This window comes from Erythrolamprus reginae, chromosome 2, assembly GCF_031021105.1.
Source record: "Erythrolamprus reginae isolate rEryReg1 chromosome 2, rEryReg1.hap1, whole genome shotgun sequence".
NCBI classification, from domain to species: Eukaryota; Metazoa; Chordata; class Lepidosauria; order Squamata; family Dipsadidae; genus Erythrolamprus; species Erythrolamprus reginae.
This window is the reverse complement of record NC_091951.1, coordinates 256,441,049-256,463,809: the sequence shown is the minus strand read 5'-3', so window position 1 is coordinate 256,463,809 and position 22,761 is coordinate 256,441,049. Positions and strand designations below refer to the sequence as shown.

The 22,761-nt window shown below is 39.0% G+C and overlaps 1 protein-coding gene across 4 annotated transcripts in view; it reads right to left on the bottom strand.

Annotated features, from left to right (window-relative positions):
- LINGO2 (leucine rich repeat and Ig domain containing 2) overlaps positions 1–22,761 on the bottom strand; it is a 932,046-nt gene that overhangs the window by 112,140 nt on the left and 797,145 nt on the right. The window lies entirely within an intron of this gene.

The window sequence follows — 22,761 nt, the reverse complement described above, 5'->3', positions numbered from 1 at the left end:
AGAGAAAAAGGAAGAGAAAGGGAGGGAGAGAAAGGAAAGAGAGAGAAAGGGAGAGAAAGGGAGGGAGAGAAAATTGAATGAAGGAGGGAGAGAAAGAAAGAGTAAGAAGTAGAAAGGATAGAGAAAAAGGAAGAGAAAGGGAGGGGGAAAAGGGAAAGAGGGAGGAAGGGGGAGAGAAAGAAGATATGAAGGAGGGAGAAAAAGAAAGAGAGATAGGAAGGAAAGAGGGAGAGAAAGGAATGAGAGAGAAAGGGAGGGAGAGAAAGGGAATGAAAGAGGGAGAAGGGGTGAGAGATAGAAAGGATAGACAGAAAGGGAGAGAAAGGAAAGAGAGAAAGGGAGGGAGAGGAAGGAAAGAGATGAGAGAGGAAGGAGGAGACAGAAAGAGAGGAAGGAAGGAAGAGAGAAAGAAAGAGGGATGGAGAGAGAAAGGAAGGAAGAGAGAGAAAGAGGGAGGGAGAGAGAAATAGAGCGAAAGGGAGGAAGAGAGATTTTTTTTGTCCAAACTTTTTTTAGCGCCCCCCCCCCCGTTCCCCAGGATTTTGAAAATACGAAAAATGTGCCGCGGCTCCAAAAAGGTTGGGAAACACTGCTCTAATGAACGTAGCTACACCAACTTGAGAATGATTAATTCCATGGGTAGTTTTCTATTCCATTATAGTATTTCTTCTCCATACTTTATATCAATGTTTATAGTCTTCTGTTCCATGTTTGATTTTATTTTTCATTTCCTCTCTTGTTCCATTTCTTTAAAAATGTTATAAATGCATTCTTATGGCAACTCTCACTGAAAGGGTTCTGAAGAGAAGCATTTATACAACTAGGGGAAGAATCAAATCTGTTTCTCAGACGACAGTGGGAGCTTTCAAAGCTGATCAGCTGAGAATAAATTCATGTTCAACCTTGGTACGTGAAGGCACAAGAAGAGTTTTCTAAGCTCTTAAGGATACTAGGTATCTTCCCTGTGGTAATGGAAAACAGCAGGAGAAAAGGAGGAGGTTAAATAAATGCTTGCCACTGTGCCATTGTGGAGAATGAAGAGCCACAGCAAATCACTGGTGAAGGCAGTAAGGCCTCCAAGAACTTCACTACTGTAGTATTACTATAGTAGTAATAATAATAAGTTAATAATAATAGTAAGTTATAAGTAGTATTAGTAAGTTATAAGTAGTAATAGTAAGTTATAGTAGCAATAATAAGTTATAAGTAGTTAAGTCCCCTCTTTCCCTTCTCTTAGGTTACCATTGCTGCTGGTATTATCAGTGCTAGTAGCTCTTCCTGTTCTTGTCTTCCTTCTATTGCCTCACTTCTGTCACTGGTGGTAAATTACTGGTGGTTACTGGTGGTGGTAGGTTATTGGTTCATATACAAAAAGCATCAGAAGTTAACTTGATTAGTTGTGCCACTGATTGGCAAAATGCTAGCATAAATAGCCCTGAAGGACTTGGCCAAACAAAATGTTCTTTAGAAACATATTATTAGGTGTGTTTATTTGTAATAGTAGTAAAAAGAGACATGGTTTGGGGTAATGGTTAAGACATCATGCTAGAAACCAGGTGACTGTAAGTTCTAGTCTTATTATAAAGGGATAGCCAGGACACAACACAAAAAGCCAAGGAAAACTTTTTAATACACTCAAATCTACAGAAAACAGCAAGAGGATTTCACAGCTGCCTCCTCCCCACCACCAAAGGGAGGGGGGAGAAGATTAAGAGTTCCTTGGCTCCTTGTGGTGCCGGCTGCTACGGTAGCCCCCAAGCACCTCCCCTCCTGCTCTCGCCTCCTGCTCTCCCCCCGCCGCTGGCCATCCCCCCATTCATTCCAAAGTCAGGACATTTTGAAAACATTGTGGGACGCGGGACAAATGATTGAAAAGTGTGACTGTCCCGCGGAAAGCGGGATGTCTGGTCACCTTACCCTGTGTACAACTAGTCCTTGACTTTCACCCACAATTGAGCTCAAAATTTCTATTGATAAATGAGACATTTATTAAGTGAATTTTGTCCCATGTTACAACCTTTCTGGCCACAGTTGCTAAGTGAATCACTGCAGTTGTTAAGTTAGTGACATGGTTGTTAAATGAATCTGGCTTTCCCATTGACTTTACCTGTCAGACGGAGGCAAAAAGTGATCACATGACCAAGGGACATTGCAACTGTTATAAATATGAGTCGGTTTCCAAGTGTCTGAATTTTGGTCATGTGACCACAGGGAATGTGAATCCTTCGAAGAAGGAGTCAACCTATTCTCCAAAGCACAAGAAGCAATGGGTGGAACCTGAACAAGGAAAGAAGCAACTTAAAACTAAAGGGAAAATTCCTGACAGTTAGAACAAGTAATCAGTGGAACAGCTTGCCTCCAAAAGTTGTGAATGCTCCAACACTGGAAGTTTTTAAGAAGTTGGATAACCATCTCTCTGAAGTAGTATAGGATTTCGTGCCTAAGCAGGGGATGGACTAGAAGACTTCCAAGGTCCCTTCCAACTCTGTTGTTATTATGTTGCAACGATCATAAGTGTGAAAAAGAGTCTTAACTCTTTTTGACTTTGTGACTTTGAACGGTTGTTAAATAAACTGTTTTAAGTCGAGGACTACCTGTATTGACTTTGAGTTGCACGGTGAATGAATGAATGGATGAATGAATGTATTCCTCCTTCCAAAATTGTAGATTGAATTTGGGCTTTGGCAATAGACAATAACTGTACACTTTTCTGAGAGAATGAGAGGGATTGTTCATTTTTTATCTACAACCTTCTTCGTCGTGGGAGGAGCCATCATTCAAGATAGGTTGTCCTCGTCCAGTCAGATTTAGGCTGAGTGAAATCTGAATGATGGCTCCTCCTGATGAGAAGAGGCGAATCAGGTAAGACCAACGCCCCTTTTACTCTTCGTGCCAAAAATCCTGATGTTGCAGGAGATAAGGAAGACCTAATGCTAAGACCTTGGGCCATATAAACAAATCATTAATAAGAGAATGCAAGAGTTATTCCTGCTTTAGCTGTCAGGTAAAAAGAAAGACTCTTCTGAGCAAACCTTAACGGCTTGAAAGTTGGATAGCTGTCCAGGAGCTCAAAACTTGAAAGAGAACTTAGGCAGCAGGGAAAAAACCCCAGAAGCTGGAAGTGGAACCTCTGCAAAGCAGCGTGGACTTTTGAAAGGAAAATAATCTGAGGAAAAATTTGCCAGGAGGAAAGAAAGAACAATTCTGACCTATGGCTTGCCTCGCATACCTCAAGCTTTTCCAACAACACACTTGTGTGTTTAATCTCAACGCTTACTTTACTCTTCTTATGCCTTGTATTAGTAACAGTCCTTGCTTCATTGTTCTTTCTGAATTAAGAACAATCAGGCAGGGACTCTATGGTTGTCAGAGTGATGATTTATCTACATATATGGCTTTTAAATGCAAATAAACAAAAAGTAATTGTTACAAGGTATTATGTCTTGCTGTAGGCACTTGAATGAGCTGCAATGCAATTGGGATAAACTAAACAACAACAAAGCCTGATTATGGGTTTAGTAATCTTGTGAAGTGGATCTACAAGGATAAAAATATTAATCATTATGACAACTTTCGGTCAGGGTTTGAAAAATAACATAACAAGTAATAATATTAGTAATAAAGGAGAGGATTGTACACGTATTCCATTTATTTTTGCAAAACATAATGAACATGACCTTTGCTGCAAATACGTTTTTCTGTCCTAGTAAAAGTGAATTGTTTGGAGACAGGAGACAAAAACTGAGGTTTTAAAAAAAGGAATGGAAACAAATGAATGATGCGCAATCATAAATATCAGAGGACTAATGCATAAATGTTGTGAGTGCTTTTTTTTTTTTTTAAATCAAGACTTACTCCTGGTGCTGGGTAGCTTAAATGAGGCATTATTCTGTTTTGCCCTTATTAGGAAAGAATACCATTTATAAAATAATTTACCTTATGATCTGTACATGTTCTAACACAAAGAGCGAATAGTTGTCCAAATAATTGTTTGATCCATATGATTTCATTAATTGGTCAATGAACTGACATATTTGCTTCTTCAACTTTCTTAATCTAATTTATTCTTCGTCCCCCGTCTTATCCTAACCAAATGCCCCATAAAAAATGATAGTCATTTGTATAGTTTTCTTGAGCTATCGTTGTACTTTTCATATTTTGTCTTCATTATTTTATCAGCATTATGCTAAATCGTTTAATTCTTCAGATCCAACATAATAAATTTTCCAAATACACCCAGGTCAAATATCCCATATAACATAGTAAAATAATCATATATTTATTTTAAAAATTCATCCGTTGTCATTCTTTCTTGTTTTTAGTTGTTTAATAATAAATTGTATTCGATTAAAAAAATTAGCCTATCACCTTTATATATTCATTGTACTATTAAATGCTATCCTATATAAAAAACAGAAAAGCTTTACTCTTATTACATTTATTATTGATTATTATTGATTATATATATCACATTCTAAGCAGTTAATATTTCTCCACCCAATTTCATATATGACATAATAAAACTATCACAGAGGTTTTTTTATTTAATTCATTTTCATTCTCTCTAATTTTTAAATTTCCTATTTAATACTAATAGTAAATTACATTCATACTAAAGATTAATATCACCATTGTCAATTCATCATTCTATAATATAGTATCCATTTATACAAACAGAACAGAAAATCCATCTCTTAATTGATTATATGAATCACATTCTAAACAATTGACATTCTTATCAGAGTAAATTATAGGGTGTTGATGATAATAAAAAAGAAAGAAAAACAAAATCAGAGGGGGTAAGAAGAAAAAAACCCTTAGTCTAAAATTTCAACCCCCCTCATTAATTTCCTTTTAATTTCCTCAATCATTTCCTTTTTATATTTATATTGTCTCCATCCCTATTTCCCTATTTTCTTTCCTTTCTTTCTTTTACCTTTGTATTCAAAACCAGTCTTTCCTCGAAATTCTTTTTCTGTTTCCTAAGTCTCTTTTCTGTATGTATCTAGTTCCCCCCCCATACCTTTTACAACTTCGTACATCTCAAAATCCTCATCCTTTATCTGAACATAATCATTTTTAATATCATTTCTACTGTGAACCCCAGTGGAATCATTATGATTCTCCCTATTTTCATCATCATAGTCACTGTAAATCCCAGTGGAATCATTATAAGGCTCATTATATTCATCATCATAATAATTAATCAATATTTCATTGTTCATATCTTTTCTCTTTTCATCATTGTTTTCAATTTCAGTTTTCTTTTCTTCTCTCTCCAGATTTCTTTTCTTCTTCTGTTGTCCTCTCCATTTTTCTGCTTGTGTTTTCATCTTTCCATACACTCATGAACTTTAATTCCAAAAGTTCTTCTAAGATCACTAAGGTGTTCTCTTAAAAGGTCGATAAATTCTTCAAAATCAATTCTCTCTGTGACTTTAAAGTCACAAATCTCAAGTCCAAAATTAAAATGAAACTTGTTATTTTAGGAGTCAGTCCAATTCCAATTTGTTCCAGATATATAATCAATCCTTAGTCTCCCAGTCTGTCCAGCTGCTAACAATAGTATGTCCCATAGCCTTTTATACTATGTAAGTTTTCTTTTTAATAACTAACAACTCAGATCCTTCTAGTACTTTTAAAGTCAATATCCGCGCAACTTCATTTTTATCTAGCTCAGTCCAATTATTTCTTCCAAACAATAATAAATTTAAGTCTGTTTTTGGTATCCTCCATTTTCAATCTTTCACATCTTTCAAGGCCAGCTGCTGGGCAAGTATCCATAAAATATTCAACCAAAGCAATGAATCCTCCAATTGCTAGATGGTATCCTTTGTCTCCCAGCTCTGCCTTTCTTATTCAGGTTTTAATAGATCAAGTCCAATTTTCATGTACTCCAAATTGTTAAAATACAATACAAAATTTTTAGTAGTGGGGCTTTAGTTGTATATTCTTTTATTCTTGTTTATCCTTTGTACCCACATATTAAAATAGCCGCTCCTTAATTTCCGGTCCTTGTTGTTCCCCTTAAACCTTTAAAGTATTATTTTTACCTTTTCTTTGGTAATATCATTCACCTGCCTTCATTTCTTCACACCTCCAGCACTTATCATTGAGTTCTCTTCCCAGATGACTTCCAACTTACAGGTTAAACCCATTCAATTGTGCCCTCCACAGCTAGGGATGACATAGAAGTTGTCTCCCATCGCTGCTCCTTGATCTGGCTCCCTGAGGAGGGGTTGCCCCCCCAGCCCACTGGCAATCCTCCTCTTCTTCACCACCCCTTTAGGGTGGTTCTAACCTGGTTCTGAGTGAACCAGGTCTCCGAGTGACATGGGTTTTGGGGTTCCCCTATGGAACAAGAGGAAACTCTGTGACACCGCGGCGTTTGGCCATGCCTTCTCCCTCAAATGCAGATAAAATTTTTGATGGATCAAGAACACTGCTAAAACAAAAGTTCTTGACTGCTAGAGGCTTCTATTCACATATATCCTTTTGTCTGTGATAGGCAGACTATCCCTGCTCAGCAAGGGGGAGGGAGATATGGGAATCAGGATACATATTTAAGTTTCAAGTTAGCATTCCCATTTGGGCAACATACCTGAATATATATGGAAACATGGCAGACAGATTGGTTCCAGGAGATGCAAAGCTCTTAGCTGCCTTACAAAATCTGATAATTGTGACAGCTGGTGTTTTTTCATTTAAATTTTCCAAACCATCCAGCTTTCTATTATTATTTACCAAGCAGAAAAGGGTTCAAAAAGCAACATATAATATATTCTTATTACTCCCATGTTTGGCTCTGCTTTGTTATTCTATTTGGCAATTTCAAGATTCACAATCTGAAAATGGAATTTTATCAGTTGCATCAGTCATTCCCTAAACAAGACAAATAGTAGTATTTGTGATAAAACTAGTAGTATGAGCCCTTTAGATTTGTCAAATCCTGTGACACTATAGAATATAATGTGTTCTATATTTGTAGATTGAAAAGGAAATAAACTCTGATTGTTTTTTGGAAGAACAGATACTGAAGTTGAAGCTCAAATACCTTGACCAACTAATGAGAAGACAGGACTCATTGGAAAAGCTCTTGATGTTGGGAAAGACTGAAGATAAAAGGAGAAGGGAATGGCAGGGGATGAAAAGGTTAGATAATGTCATTGATACAACAAACATGAATTTGGGAAAACTCTCGGAGACAGGGGAGGCTGCTATGGTCCTTGGGGTCGCAAAGAGTCAGCTACAATATAGTGACTGAATGACAAATACATGTCAAATACTCATAAGCAGACAAAATGGTGAAATAAGACATACAGTATGATTAAAAACAAACTGGACAAAACTTCAACCTTAGAATAGTGGAGAAAATGAAGTTATCAATATCACATGGTTAAGAAATGAACTGATTTGAACTACTGAGTTGAAGATTTTGGTATCCTAGTAGAACAATGAGCACGAATACTTGCTATCCAAATACACATAACTCTGATATTTAATCACCAACGTTTATGCAATGCTTATGATATTTGCCTGATCTTGCATGAATAAACCAAATCTTTTAGAAAATGAGTAGAGGAAAGATAGAATGCAAAGCTGTAGAAGAAAACAATATTGAAATAAATTGGAAAGCTGAACTAGAATTCTAAAGTATTATTCTTTTAATCGTGCTGCGAGTTCCTACTCTTTCATAATGAGGTGGGGAAAAATAAAGATGCCAATAAAATAAATCAACTGAAACAGATTTTATTGGGTAAGGTCAGCTGCATCTTAAAGAGGGGAAAAAAGATAATAAAATATATTACTTACGATTTCTTCATGCTGTGAAACAAAATGAATAATTATGAGGTTACATAAACTGAAATGTTTGCTTAGTGGATGATTATAAACCATGTAAGCTTTTGAGGAGAAATTTAAAGACCCAGAGGAGACCAAGTGAAATGATTAGATGAGAGATCATAGCATACTCCAATCTAGGAAAGGATGTGAAATAAGAACAGCCTCCCCAAAAGTCCAGTGTTCACTATATGAACTTTGATTCAGTAAGACATTACATTGTTTCATTTGGACTCTGAGTTTCCTTCCATCAAGCAAAAGCTTCTGTTGTTCAAAAAAGTCTTACAATCAAGTAGACTAAAAGGATGAATGTGTGGAGGTGTGAAGGACAATGGCTAATTTATTCTTCGTGTTGCAGACGTTTCCCCTATTTTCCAGAACAGAATTTGCTGGAGAGCAAGGATTTAAAAACAGCGGGAGGATGTATCTTCCATGCCGTCCCATGAGTAAAATACTGATCATGGCAGGTCCTCATTACAGAAGACATGAACCCGATCCACCCTTAAACCTAGGAGAATGCATTCTACAAAGCACATAAAGCATACTTAAAAGGCACTCTTTAGTGCCTTTTAGCATTAAAGTCTTGAAGGTCCGTGGTCACCATCCATACCCACAAAAGGTATTTAAAAGGCGTCTATGGTGGAGAAATGATTGAGAACCACTATTTTACAATGTTTTTGATGTTTTGCATGACATATGAGCAATATTTCTGCATGGAAAGGACACAGGAAGAAAAGATTCAACCTCCTTCTCTCCAATGCTATAATCTTTAGCACAATCAAGGCCCACACAGCTGCTTTTTCAAAGGAAATGAAAAATGTGAATCAGGACTTTTAAAAAAAATCCATGTTTAATAGCCTGTATGTAGTCGATCCTTAAGTGGACCACTTTCAAACATAATCCTCTTTTTTGTTGGCCAGAAGCTTGACTGATTGACTGTATTGGATTCTTGATTTCTTGGTTAATTTTAGAAATTTGGATATAGTTTTGAAAACTGTCTGTGCATTTAAACAACCTCTCCTCCTTTTATCAGTGGGTCCTCTTTGGAGATTTTGAATTTTGAATTTTTATTCATTTATTTATTTGACTTCTATGCTGCCCAATGGGATTGGCTCTTGATTTAAAAGTAAATTGGCACCCTGTTATACAATCAGAAGATCTCTCTGTTCTTATTCTGTAATATTCCGCAAGCATCTATTTGATTCCCAGGCTCTGAGACTATGCTATACAAATATATAAAGAGTACTGGAGGGTTGTGAAATATATTTTGTCACTTGCCACACCACTTTGGGACCTCTTGGTTAAATGTATTGCTTGCTGCTCTGCCATGAGAAGGGTCCCTTTGACATATGATTTCCCTTTTATTATTTCCCTTTTATTGCAGCCTATAAATTAAAGAAAACCATCTATCTGTTGGAAAGACAGTTTCCATTTTAAGACAGCTTCTGTTTCTTTATGAAAAAATACCCCCCCCCCCCCGTTGTGGTTAGCTCTGGCCCAGCTCCTGCCCCACGGAATGTGGAGGTGGATGAGGGGGAAACATCCACAAGTCACAGGCCTGTTTTGCTCCCGACAGAGTCAGCTAATGAATTATCCAATGACGAAGGAAGTGTGGGTGAGATGGAAGAGAGGGGCTTGGCTGATAGCCCAGGAGGAGATTAATCTTCCTTATCTTCGTTGGATTCCGATGAGGAACTTATGACAGACCCACGCATGCGTAGAGCTATGCATAAGAGAGAACAACTTAAGACATATTATAGGAGATAAGAGAGGCCACCTGTGGTTGGGTGGTGCTCCAGTAATTAGAGCTGCTGATAAAAGAGCAGCGTGCTGGCTTAGCCATTGTGGAAGATTATCTGATTGTAGTTCGTCAAGACCGTGCCTTGCTGTATTCAAGACTTCGTTAGGATTCCCGGACTCTGGACTAAATTTCATTGTGAGTGTTTATCAGCGTTTGGACAACAGTAGCTGTGAGACAATTCCAAGTTACTGGGTTAGTAATTGGATTTATTACGGGACATCGTTTTTGGATCGTATTCCAAGTGTGCCTTGTTTGTACAAGAAATCCCTTTGAAGTTTAAAAGGGAGTTTTTTCTTCTCTTCTGTTGATAAAGAACATTTCTTTGCATTATATTCTCTCTGTGTGTCTGCTTGGATTAATTAACCTGTATTTAAGGGCGTGTGGCACACGCTGGCAGAACACCCCCCACCTCTCAAATGATACAAAACAAAGGGACTTAAACCTAGAAACTACAATGAACTCTCTGGGGCTGAATGACCAAGGCAACTTTTGTTGTACACTGTTCATGGTTCTCTTTCAGCCTTCAGGTTTTAAGGAGAATCAAAGCACAGACTTATCAAACTGATTCCCCCCAATTTTCTAAAGTTAATGCAGTGCTTTTATCTCTTCTTAAGAAATGGAGGCCAGCAAGGTTGCTGAGAATGCTACTTTCATCCGTACTAACTGCTAGTAAAAACAACATGAGGTAGATTGCGAAAGTAACTATTCAGGTCTAAGTGTTTGCATGGCAGGACATTTAAATTATTATTTTCCTGCTATTCTGTTTTATACTTTCTATTCTTAAAATTGCCCTTGCAGCATATTTTGCAAGAGACATAGTTTATAACCAAAAGTAAGATACTGTATGTGGTGCTTACAGGTATCAATTCGTTCATTAATGTCTCAACTGGCATCAATCTCACCACCTTATCTAATTTTATTATTTTAATTTTAAAACAATAAAATGAGAATAATTGGGAACAGCATCTCTGAGCTACAAAAATCTAGGTGACTGTTAGGTAGCAACAAAAAGATGTAAACTACTGTTCCCCTTATTACCTTCTTGTGGTTATCTAGCTTTTTCTAAGCTAGATATAGTGGCTCTTACCTTTGGCATCCTCAAAAAATTAAGGTGATGGAAGGCTACTGGTTTTTAGAAAGTTTTTTTTTTTTAAGTACAGGCTTCTTTTCATTGCTAATAGCTCTGGATAATGTTTTTTCCAGCCTTAACGAAGTGCTTACGATCTTCCCAGCTTGCAGGCTTTTTCATTGCTACTGTCTCCATAGAAGGTTTCTTCCATCCCTAAGTCTTTGCAGGCTTTATTTTCATTGCTACTCACTCCAAATAAGATTTTTTAAAGCACTAACCAGGGAGATAAAATAACATGCTGAATCTAACCAGACTAAGAACGCAAGCCAGATGAATACCTGGTAGGCAGATTTTTATTTATTTATTTATTTTTTATTTATTCGATTTTTATGCCGCCCTTTTCCTTAGACTCAGGGCAGCTTACAACATGTTAGCAATAGCACTTTTTAACAGAGCTAGGCTATTGCCCCCACAATCCGGGTCCTCCCCCTATTTTCCTTCCCAAAAACTAAGGTGTATCTTATACTCCAGTGCGTGTTATAACTCCGAAAAATACAGTATCTTTTCTTTTATGTACATTGAGAGCATATGCACTAAGACAAATTTCTTATGTGTCCAATCACACTTGGCCAATAAAAAATTCTATTCTATTCTATTCTATTCTACTCTACTCTACTCTATTCTAAACAGATATTGATGAGTACGTGCAAGCAAAGTGAGTGACATCTATGAGATCTCTGAGATTTTTATTACCGCCTAGAATAAGAGGGTGATAGTGACCTTGGAGTAGATCACAGCCTTTCTCTGCTCATATTTTTTTGCCTTCCATTGAGTCATGTCTGATTCTCAGAGACTACCTGGACAAATTCCTAGAGCTTTCTTGGCAAAAATTTTCAGAAGTGATTTGCCCTTGCCTTCTTCATAGGGCTGAGAGAGACTGGCCCAAAGTCACCTAGTTGGCTCCATGACTGATGGGACTAGAATTCCCAGTCTGGTTTGGTTTGTGGCCTAATGCCTTAAGTGCTGCATCAAATTGGCTTTCTCATGAGTATCATAGAAAGACAGAGTGAGGCTCTTTTTATTGCCAGTATCCTTAAGTTTTTAGGATTTCTAGATGATGTGACACATATCTAGAGTGCTGCATTTGGAAGATAAAAGATAAAGGTTTTTCTTTAATTCAAAGGTTCTCACTCATTTTTGATCAGATTCGCCTTTTATTTTACAAACGCAGCACTCTAGAAAAAATTCACAAGAAATTAGATAAGTCTAGTATGTCAAAAGAGAGGGACAAAATCTCTTTCACTATGGTGCTAATTTTTTATTTTATTTTCCGGAAGTGTTCGTTTTCCATGACCCGGAAAATCTTTCTTCATTCTGAAGTAAAGTGACACCTCAAAACTCATTTTTCTGACCTGGAGTCCTGTCTTCTTATGATTTCAGCCTATTGTACTTGGTAACCTTGATTACTGAAAATTACTGTTCCAATTGAGAAGCTACAGGTGGGCGTGAAATGTTTGATGGTTTTTGCAATCAAAATAATGTGGAATTTTTGGTGGGTGGGTGGGTGGAGTTTACTGGCCATGGAAAATCTCAAAAGGGTCACTGTATCTCAAGATACGGTTTAATTCTCTAGCCCAGCTAAATTATTGTGGAATGGAATGATTTTATTGCAATGCAACATACTATGTTTCATTACTACCAGCACTTTCAGACTGTGCTCTATTCCTCAGGAGCATATTTTGTATTCTGCAGATTTGGGCAGTAAATTACTGGCAGTAAATTACTGAAGCATCCTGTGGTGTCCTAGTTACTGCTTCAATCAAATATAATATGATGAGTGGAGATACAGGCTAGGTCTGTGCAAGCAAAAATAATAAAAAAAAGCTATGGAACAATTATTTCTCTGTGAAAGGAATAGATTACTTTTATTTATTAAATTACTTCTCCATGAATATCTGACCTGATCTTGTCTCCTCTTTCCAATTTTATGTTACTGTTGTTGATGTCATCCTACCATTTTGTTAATCTTCCTTCTGATTTTTGTTCTTATTTCATGTAGGGATAGGGCCTGGAGTGAAAATTCCCAAAGTAACTGCAAGAACCGATTTAAGAAAATTAATTCCAGGCAAACCAGCTGAGAAGACGGCAGTCCAAATGTAATATCTTAAAGCACATCACATAGGAGACTGGGTCAATGTACTCTGTCATTTTCTATAAGTTAGATTTAATACTCTTTCTTGGTAGAGCAGAATAACATTTATGTAAAAGGGCAGAGTTAAGTGAGGTTGGGAACCTATAACCTTCCAGATTTGCTGAACTCCCAAACATGAAAAAGTCATCGTGTGCAATGGGGAGTGATTCTAGGAGCTGTTGTATAGCAACTACCATGTGGATAAAAATATGCACACATTCACAAAGGTGGGAATTTTTTATAACGGACACTTGAGGTTACAGTAATGTATAGCCCTGTTTCTGCCTTTTTTTTCAATAATGATAAAATGTACTTCAAGACAGCGATATGAATATAAGGAAAGGAGTTGCAACATTCCTGGATATAATCTGTTAAAATACAGTATTCATGAACTGGGAGAGCCATGTTAACAAGGTTAGCCAATAAATAGGCATTGCAACTAAGTCAGACAATGAGAGTTAACACTTCTAAGTCTGTGCAGAGAATAGAAACTGAAAACTTAAGCGTGGTTCCAAGTTCATTCTGCTCTCTGTCCACTCTGTACTCTCAGCCCACTCTGTGCTTGTCTGCTCTGCGGAAATGAAACTAATTCCTGCTTGTGTTTACTTGAAGAAATAATTAGCTTGTGGTATTATATATATATTACTATGTTTATAAAGAAGTTTTTGAATCCAGCTGAATCAGTTATTTGTGTGTGCTTCTGGAAATGTATGTGTACAATGTATAAAACAAAAAACAGATAGCCATCTTTAGAGTAAAGGTTCCTAACAAGTGGTCACAGGAGTGTGTGGATATGTTTCAGCGTTTCTATAAACTTGGATCAGAAAAAAATACTATAATTTCCCTAAATTCTAATAGAAATGTAGCTTATCATTCAACAGTGGACCTCGACAACAAAATAATCTATAATCCCTAAAATTTAATTTTAATATATTTCACTATCTAAAATTATTAGACCCTTCAATAGAGTATTGAATTGTTACTGCTTTAATAGATTAATAAAGAAGGACATTTATCATTTTTTATTTTTAATATTCTGATAAGAGGTGACTAGATTCTGTGCAGCAGCATTGGGAATTTGTTGGAAACGTGATTAATTCCACCATAGCCATTGTATACAACTAATGTAGCATACTCTTTTGCACCATCTATAACTTTTTAAAAAACACATTTAAAGACTTGAAATCCATCCCACTCTGAAAAGGACCAAACAATAAAGACTGTACGTATGAAACTGTTAAAGCCAATATCTTTAACACATTCTTCAGCTCAGTCTTTGTAAACAGCAACAACTCATACCCAATATTTCCCAGTCATACCACAAATAATTACAATGATTACAATGATCTAATACATACTGATTTTACAGAAGACAACATTAAAAATGCACTACACAGTCTAAAACCATCTCTATCTATTGGACCTGATGGACTATGTACCTACTTCTTAAAAAAGCATACCACTGCATTAGCAGAATCTCTAAGGATAATTTTTGAAAAGTCTTTCAGAACCAGCTCCTTGCCCAACCAATGGTCAGTACTCATGGTAGTTGAAAATTACAGATCAATCTCTTTATGTTGTAGCACCTGCAAAGTCATGGGATCAATCATTAACTAATCTATTACTTTCCACCTAGAAACAAAAACTTACTCGCCAACAAACAATTTGGTTTCAGAAAAAAATTGTTCTGTAATCTGCAACTACTACACTGCAAAAACATATGAACTACACATCTTGCTCTGCGCAAAACAATAGACACAACTTACATAGACTTCTGTAAAGCCTTTGATTCAGTGGTACACAACAAACTACTCCTAAAACTAAAAGCTTATGGCATTTCTGGACTCCTACATAAATGGATAGCTGCCTTCCTGCCAAACAGATACCAAGTGGTCAAAATAGGAAGTGCTCTATCAAATCCTGTACCTGTTAACAGTAGTGTTCCCCAAGGCAGCGTTTCAGGACCAATTCTCTTTATATAAATGACCTTTGAGATCATATGACCCACACTCTGTCAAGGACCATGGAGCACTGTTCTCCCTAAGGTGCGCAGGTGCATGCTGGCACACTCACCAATGGCCTCCCATGCAGAGTTTTTGAATGCTGCACAGGAGCTGGGCGCCACTTCTTCCCGCTCGAAGGCTGCTCTCTCTCGGAGGCTAACTACACACACCAAGGAGTTGAGCATGCCTGGAGGGCAAGTATTAAAAAAAAGGCAGTGGGGGGAGCGGCCGGCTGGGATTGATGCGTCCGGAGTTGGGGGATTCCTTTGAAAACAGCGACTGGACAGACTCAGACAGAGATGGAGACAGAGAGACAGAGGGGAAGAACGGGAGGAAGTGAGACTGGGAGTGAATGTGAGAGAGAGAAAAAGTGAAAGAGAAGAATGAGAAAATGATGGAGGGAAAGAACGAGGGAGAGGAAAAAGAAACAAATGAGAGAGAAGGGTAGAGAAGGAAAAAAGAGGAAGAGGGCAGAGAGAAGGAGAGGAAGGAAGGAGGGAGGGAGGGGAGGAAGGAAGGAAGGAGAAATGGAGGGAACAAGGAAGGAAGGAAGGAATGGAGGGACGGAGGAAGGAAGGACTTTTTGGGGGGATGTACATTTTTTTGAATTTTTCTCTCAACATACATTCAAATAATACAGTGTACCATCTAATTTTCCATGAATAAAATGCAGTATTTTGTTAGTAACTAATATCAATCATCAGTCTGACCTAAGCGTAGTACATAAAATCATCTGCTACAATGTCCTACCTGTCAATGATTACATCAGCTTCAGCCACAATAATGCACAAGCAAACAACAGATACAAACTTAAGGTAAATTGCTCCAAACTCGATTGCAGAAAATATAACTTCAGCAACAGAGTGGTCAATGCCTGTGGTTTCTTCCCCTAACCCCCAAAACTTTAACCTTAGACTGTCTACTGTTGACTTCACCCCATTCCTAAGAGGTTAGTAAGAGTACTGCATATGTGCACCAATGTGCCTACCATCCCTATCCTAATGTCCCTTTTTATCTGTATCTTGTTCATGTACTTGTGTTTATACTTTTCATGTACTCATGTTTATACTTTCATCTGTCATCTTATATATACTTGACAAAATAAATAAATTAATAAACAAAAATAAATTACTATTATTTTGCATTTTAGTATTTAATTACTATGAGCTTCACAGTTTAAAGATTGATATTATAGTATAGTACCGTTATGGTGAACCTATGGCATGCACATGCTGCCTGCAGGCATATGAGCCGTTGCCCCATCTAGCTACACTGCACATTTGAGTGCACCTCCCACCAGCCAACTGACTTTTGAGTCTCTGCCACACATTTGCAGTAAGCAGGATTCATGCAGGAGACATAAGTGCATGCATGGGTGAGTGGGTGGATGGTAGGATGGTATCCGTTGTAGAAAAGTAGGGCACGTATCATAGTACTCTACCAGAGATCAGTGTTTCTGAAGAAAAGATAAAGTATGTAAGTGTTCTGTCGGGCTCTCTGGTAGAATCCTCCCAAAAATTCACAGGTACAAATTTCAGACACACACACGTTTGAAAATTCAAAACAATGTTTTTTATAATGAAAATTCACTTAAACCAAGCCCTCTTTTGGTATAGCAAACAGCACTTGTCTCCAAACAAACTGGTAATTTGTACAAGTCCCTTATCAGTTCTGTGATACTTAGCTTGCAGCTGTGAGGCAATTCACAGTCCTTCTTCTTTCACAAAGTGAAACACACTTTGCTCTGGTTTAGTTTCCAAGCGGGGAAAAATCAGCACACAAAAGGTCAAAGTCAGTAAAGCAGTCATGAAACACAACGATCAGATAATCCTCCACAATGGCCAAACCCACAGGCTGCTATTTATAGCAGCCTCACTAATTACCACAGCCCCACCCAACCACAGGTGGCCTCATTTTCTTTGATAATAATCTCTCAGTTGTTGTTGCCTATGCATCGCTCTCCGCATGCGTGGCTGTATTATTAACTCTTGTTCTGAATCCAAGGAGGAGCTAGATAATTGATCTCCTTCTGAGCTGTCTGCCACACTCTCCTCCTCCCTGTCACTCATGTCTTCTTGGTCAGAGGAGCCTTCATCAACAGAATCCACCGGGGCAAAACAGGCCTGCAGCATGTGGATGTCTCCCCTACATCCACAGTCCTTGGGGCAGGAGCTGGGCCAGAGCTAACCACAACAGTAAGATTGTTTTATGGCATTTAAAAAAAAATTTCTAGAGTTTCAGAAAATAAAGTCTCATGTTGAGATTAAAGGGGCTGGTCTTTGGGTGCAAAGAATAAGATGTGGTTGGAGTCAAAATAACCGCCAACATTTTGCTCAGAAAGAAGGTTTTATCCTGCAGTGTAAGATTGTGGTTGCATGACTCAGTGGAGTAGATCAGCAACAGATCAATACATACATCAAGCCATCCATTCCTGGGGGAACTTAATTTACAAATGTTGGCTTTGTCATGTTCTGAATAAGCATCACGTCGAGGGAAAAACCCCTCACATTCTGTCAGCATAGTTCCCTCTAAGCTGAGCAGTGAGCAATCGCTCACTTAAAAATCATCAACTCAGAGTTTTCCAAACCTGCCCAGAAACCGAGAGGGAAAGAGTGAGAGGGAAGGAGAGAGAGAGGAAGAGAGAGAAACAGATAGAAAAAAGAGAGGAAGGAAAAGAGAAAGAAAAAGAATGGGAGTAAGGAAGAGAGAAAGAAAATCAAAAGCAAATTAAAAACCCCTTAATATAAAAAACCAAACATACATACAAACATACCATACATACAATTGTAAAGGCCTAGGGGGAGAAGGAATCTTAATTCTCCCATGCCTGGCGGCAGAGGTGGGTTTTAAGTAGCTTGCGAAAGGCAAGGAGGGTGGGGGCAATTCTAATCTCTGGGGGGAGTTGGTTCCAGAGGGCCGGGGCCGCCACAGAGAAGCCTCTTCCCCTGGGTCCCGCCAAGCATGTTAGTACAGGGGATTTTCTTAAACTTATAATATTTTAATTAATTGGATTGTATTGGATTGTTTTTCACTTGTTGTGAGCCGCCCCGAGTCTTCGGAGAGGGGCGGCATACAAATCCAAATAATAAATAAATAAAATAAAAGCGGCATTGTTTAGTTGACGGTCAAAAAGGGCCCCCTTTGTGTGCGTGTGTGTGTGCGTTTGTGTGTGAATTTAATCCAGTCTTGTTTGGAGAACTGAGCTCAAGAATTCTACATCAAATGTCAAAGGATCCATTGACTCTGAGTCCACAGGAGCTCTTTCAGTTGAGATTGTCTTGTTGATTTTGGCGAGCAAAGGGCTCTTTAGCTAAGGCAGTTCCTAGCTTTCATGATCCACTGGAGCAAAAATAATAACAAAAAAAATACTGGGCAAAGGACCAATTAATAGAAGAAGGTGACAGAATGAATAAAACAGAGGAAAGGAGAAAAAAGCCACATCTTTCTCCATCCCTTTCACTTTTCCTGGCTCACACTACATGCCCTCTTTCATTTGAGACCGCTCAGCCTGGACGCCCTACAGAGCATAAATCAGGTATACTATATTTATCAGCAGTGCAGCAGGAGCAAAAGAAAATCCTTAAAAGAAGATTGCATCGTGCTGCATATTATTCACATGTCAGTTACTACAGATGAACCTTCAGAAAGCAAAAGGTGGTCAATAGGAGCCAATATTCCATTTTCTTGACAGATATTAGCTGGTTGACTGGCCAGCTCCCTACTGATCAAAATATCACAACTCTCTATTGGAAAGATTTGTAATTTCCTATAGTACAAATTCCAATTTTAGGTTAGAGAAGACATAGAAAAGCTGAGATAATTTCTCTCTCTCTCTCTCTCCCTGTGTGTGTGTGTGTGTGTGTGTGAGAGAGAGAGAGAGGGGGGGGGGGAAGGAGGGGGAGAAAATGAAAATGGAAGAAATATTATTTGATATTATTTGGTTACAAATATCTCTTGCATAAATTCCAATGCACTATACATAGAGTTGTCTTTGAAAAGAACTTGGAAAATGCAGTTAGTACAGAATGTAACTGCCCCTGGGTGGCAGCTATCACAGTCATGTGACAATTTTTGCAATGGTGCCTTGACCATCAAACAATTTCTGAGTGCTGGTTTTAACCTACCATATGTTTGGTTGCAAAGTATCTTATGCCCCTTTTCGTTATGAGACTTTTGGGGGAGAAGCTGAAACAAAATGCTCTTGTTCTTTGCAATAGAGGCAGTGCTCGCTCAGTGATGACCCCATTGCTTAGTGACCAATGCAGTCGCTAAGCAAAACATTGCATGCCTTTGACAGACTTATAGCTTCACTTCCTGTTTAGCTGTTAAATTAAAGATCACATGTCCATGACTTGCAATTTTATTGTCAACCTCTACATTGATTGTGCTTGTCGAAAGTTGGCTATCAAGTGCACAGATCTCAATCATGTGACCACAGGATACAGCAACGGTCAAAACATGCATCAGTTGCAAAGCATTTGAATCTCAGTCATGTGATCATGAAGACGTTGCTATGGTTGTAAATAAAAAAAGGTCAATCATAAAGTTACTTTTCCAGTAACTACATAACTAAAGCACATTTCTGTAACTTCAAACAGCCGCTAAATGTGGTAGTCATTAAATAAAGCCAACCTATACTCCTACCTATGTTCTTCCCCCAAATATCTGAAAGGCTGCTTATCATTGATAGATAAGTTAACAAATCTATTTCTTAGAGATTCTAAGATTTTATAGGGTGCTCACCCGCCATTGTTGGAAAAGTATGACGCAAATGTTCCTTAACTATCTGGTTTGTTATTGTTTCTTATGATTTTACAATAGTATGAGTTTATTTTTTTAATGGATGTAAACTGCTGAAAGTTGTTTCAAAGTAGTTAGTGCACAAGTCGTATAATTTTTAAAAATGCATGCACGCATACAGTAGTTATTCTAATGGTGCAGTAGATGAAATAAGGAAGATTAAGAAGCATTAGGCCCATAGAAGGTCCAGATAGGTGCCCTTTAGAAGATAGGTGATGGAGTAGAACTACAAAGCCAATATCCCAAATAAGACATTACAGGCAGGATGGGTAGAACCAGGAGGACTTTGAAAGCAGGTATGATATTCATCCATCCTTTCATCCAGAGGGGGGCTGCTAAAGTGGAATGACAACGTGTGCTCGCCCCCGTGGTTCTTAGTGCTAGTGGAGTCCAGTGCAATTTTGCTACTGCACCTGTGCAGGTAGCAGAATCACATGTGGAGACACAGGTGTGTCATTAATTCTTACAAGCAGGTATGATTAATCTTTAGTGAGATTGCTGATTATTTAAACACCAAGAGTCTGGCTAAGTGTAATTGAAACAGGAGGAACAGTATCTCCCATTTTTCTTTATTGTTTTTAATAGGGTGTCTGTTTTTCACCCAGTTTGAGCCTATTTTAAAGTTTGTGTTATGGCGTTCATGTGGTTTTCACACAACTGGGAGAAACTCACACTAACAATGTTATCATGAATGCAGGCAAATGTAAATGTTGCAAAATTAGAGGTGTAATCCTACAGCCCTGGGTCAAACAGTAACTCTTCTTACGACTGACAAAAGCTCTCTTGCAAGTCTTTAATTTAAACGATTTCTTTTAAGCTAAAGATTCTCCTCTGTTTCACACTGCATTAAATTAGTGGGGAAAGTGAGAAGCTCTCCCTAAGATCATTTATTATTTTTATAGATAAGTCAAGAGTTATTGTTATTGTTAATGGCGAGTATTCTGAGCAGAGACAGGTTACAAGCGGTGTGCCACAAGGGTCTGTTCTGGGTCCTATTCTTTTTAATATGTTTGTGAGTGACATAGGAGAAGGTTTGGTAGGGAAAGTTTGCCTATTTGCCAATGACTCTAAAGTGTACAATAGAGTTGATATTCCTGGAAGGGTCTGTAATATGGTAAATGATTTAGCTTTACTAGATAAATGGTCAAAGCAATGGAAACTGCAGTTTAATGTTTCCAAATGTAAAATAATGCACTTGGGGAAAAGGAATCCTCAATCTGAGTATTGCAATGGCAGTTCTGTGTTAGCAAAAGCTTCAGAAGAGAAGGATTTAGGGGTAGTGATTTCTGACAGTCTCAAAATGGGTGAGCAGTGTGGTCGGGCAGTAGGAAAAGCAAGTAGGATGCTTGGCTGCACAGCTAGAGGTATAACAAGCAGGAAGAGGGAGATTGTGATCCCCTTATATAGAGTGCTGGTGAGACCACATTTGGAATACTGTGTTCAGTTCTGGAGACCTCACCTACAAAAAGATATTGACAAAATTGAACGGGTTCAAAGACGGGCTACAAGAATGATGGAAGGTCTTAAGCATAAAACTTATCAGGAAAGACTTAATGAACTCAATCTGTATAGTCTGGAGGACAGAAGGAAAAGGGGGGACATGATCGAAACATTTAAATATGTTAAAGGGTTAAATAAGGTTCAGGAGGGAAGTGTTTTTAATAGGAAAGTGAACACAAGAACAAGGGGACACAATCTGAAGTTAGTTGGGGGAAAGATCAAAAGCAACGTGAGAAAATATTATTTCACTGAAAGAGTAACGTGTTTCCCCGATAGTAAGACCCCCCCCGATTGTAAGACATATGGGGGGTTTCATGGGGGTCGGCTAATATAAGCCATACCCCGAAAGTAAGACATATGTCTTACTTTTGGGGAAACACGGGGGGTATTGCCGCCGGGCCGATTGCCGAGCGGGGACGGGGCGCGGGAGGAGGCAGCGCTGCACCGGACTCCTCAGGCTGTTCCGCCCAGGATGGGGCTCCTCCCGAGCCCCTGTGCGCCCCTCCGGAGGAGCCCCATCCCGGGCGGAGCAGCCTGAGGGGTCCGGTGCGGCGCTGCCTCCTCCCACGCCCCGCCCCCGCTCAGCAATCGGCCCGGCCGCATTGCTGGCGTTCCAGGCGGGCCGCCCGGCATAAGCAGCGGTTTCGTGCCTCTCTTGCCGAGCGAGGACGGGGCGCGGGAGGAGGCAGTGCTGCACCGGACCCCTCAGGCTGCTCCGCCCGGGATGGGGCTCCTCCTGAGCCCCCGTGCGCCCCTCCGGAGGAGCCCCATCCCGGGTGGAGCGGCCTGAGGGGTCTGGTGCAGCGCTGCCTCCTCCCGCGCCCCGTCCCCGCTCGGCAATCGGCCCGGCGGCATTGCTGGCATTCCAGGCCGGCCGCCCGGCAGTCCAGGTTTCATCATTCATTTATCTCGGCTCGGAAATTATGCGGGTCTTTCAATCCTGCTGCTTCTTTTTAGCTCCTTTCCTCCTTTTTTTCGGTGCCTTTCATCAGCTGATGGACCCCAAACATTGCAGACCCTGTGCTTTTCTGACTTACCCTCGTTAAGGATGGAAGGCTGAGTCAACTTTGAGCCTTCGGGAACGCGACCCTTTTAATTTTTTTCCAATATAAGACATACCCCGAAAGAAAGACATAGGGGGGCTTTTGGGGGTAAAAAGAAAGTAAGACACTGCCTTACTATCGGGGAAACACGGTAGTAATGCTTGGAACAAACTTCCAGCAGACGTGGTTGGTAAATCCACAGTAACTGAATTTAAACATGCCTGGGATAAATATATATCCATTGTAAGATAAAATACAGGAAATAGCATAAAGGCAGACTAGATGGACCATGAGGTCTTTTTCTGCCGTCAGTCTTCTATGTTTCTATGTAAGAGGGCAAACATACCTAATGCTTATTCTACCTTCTATTTCCCCCAAAACAACAATGAGGAGAGCTGGGCTGAGAGCGACTTTGTGTTCACTTAACTTAGTGCCTTAACCGCTAGACTAAATTGACACTTTCATAATTGTTCACGTTTGATCAGTGTGAAGGGCAGCCAGAAGTTGTTCAACAA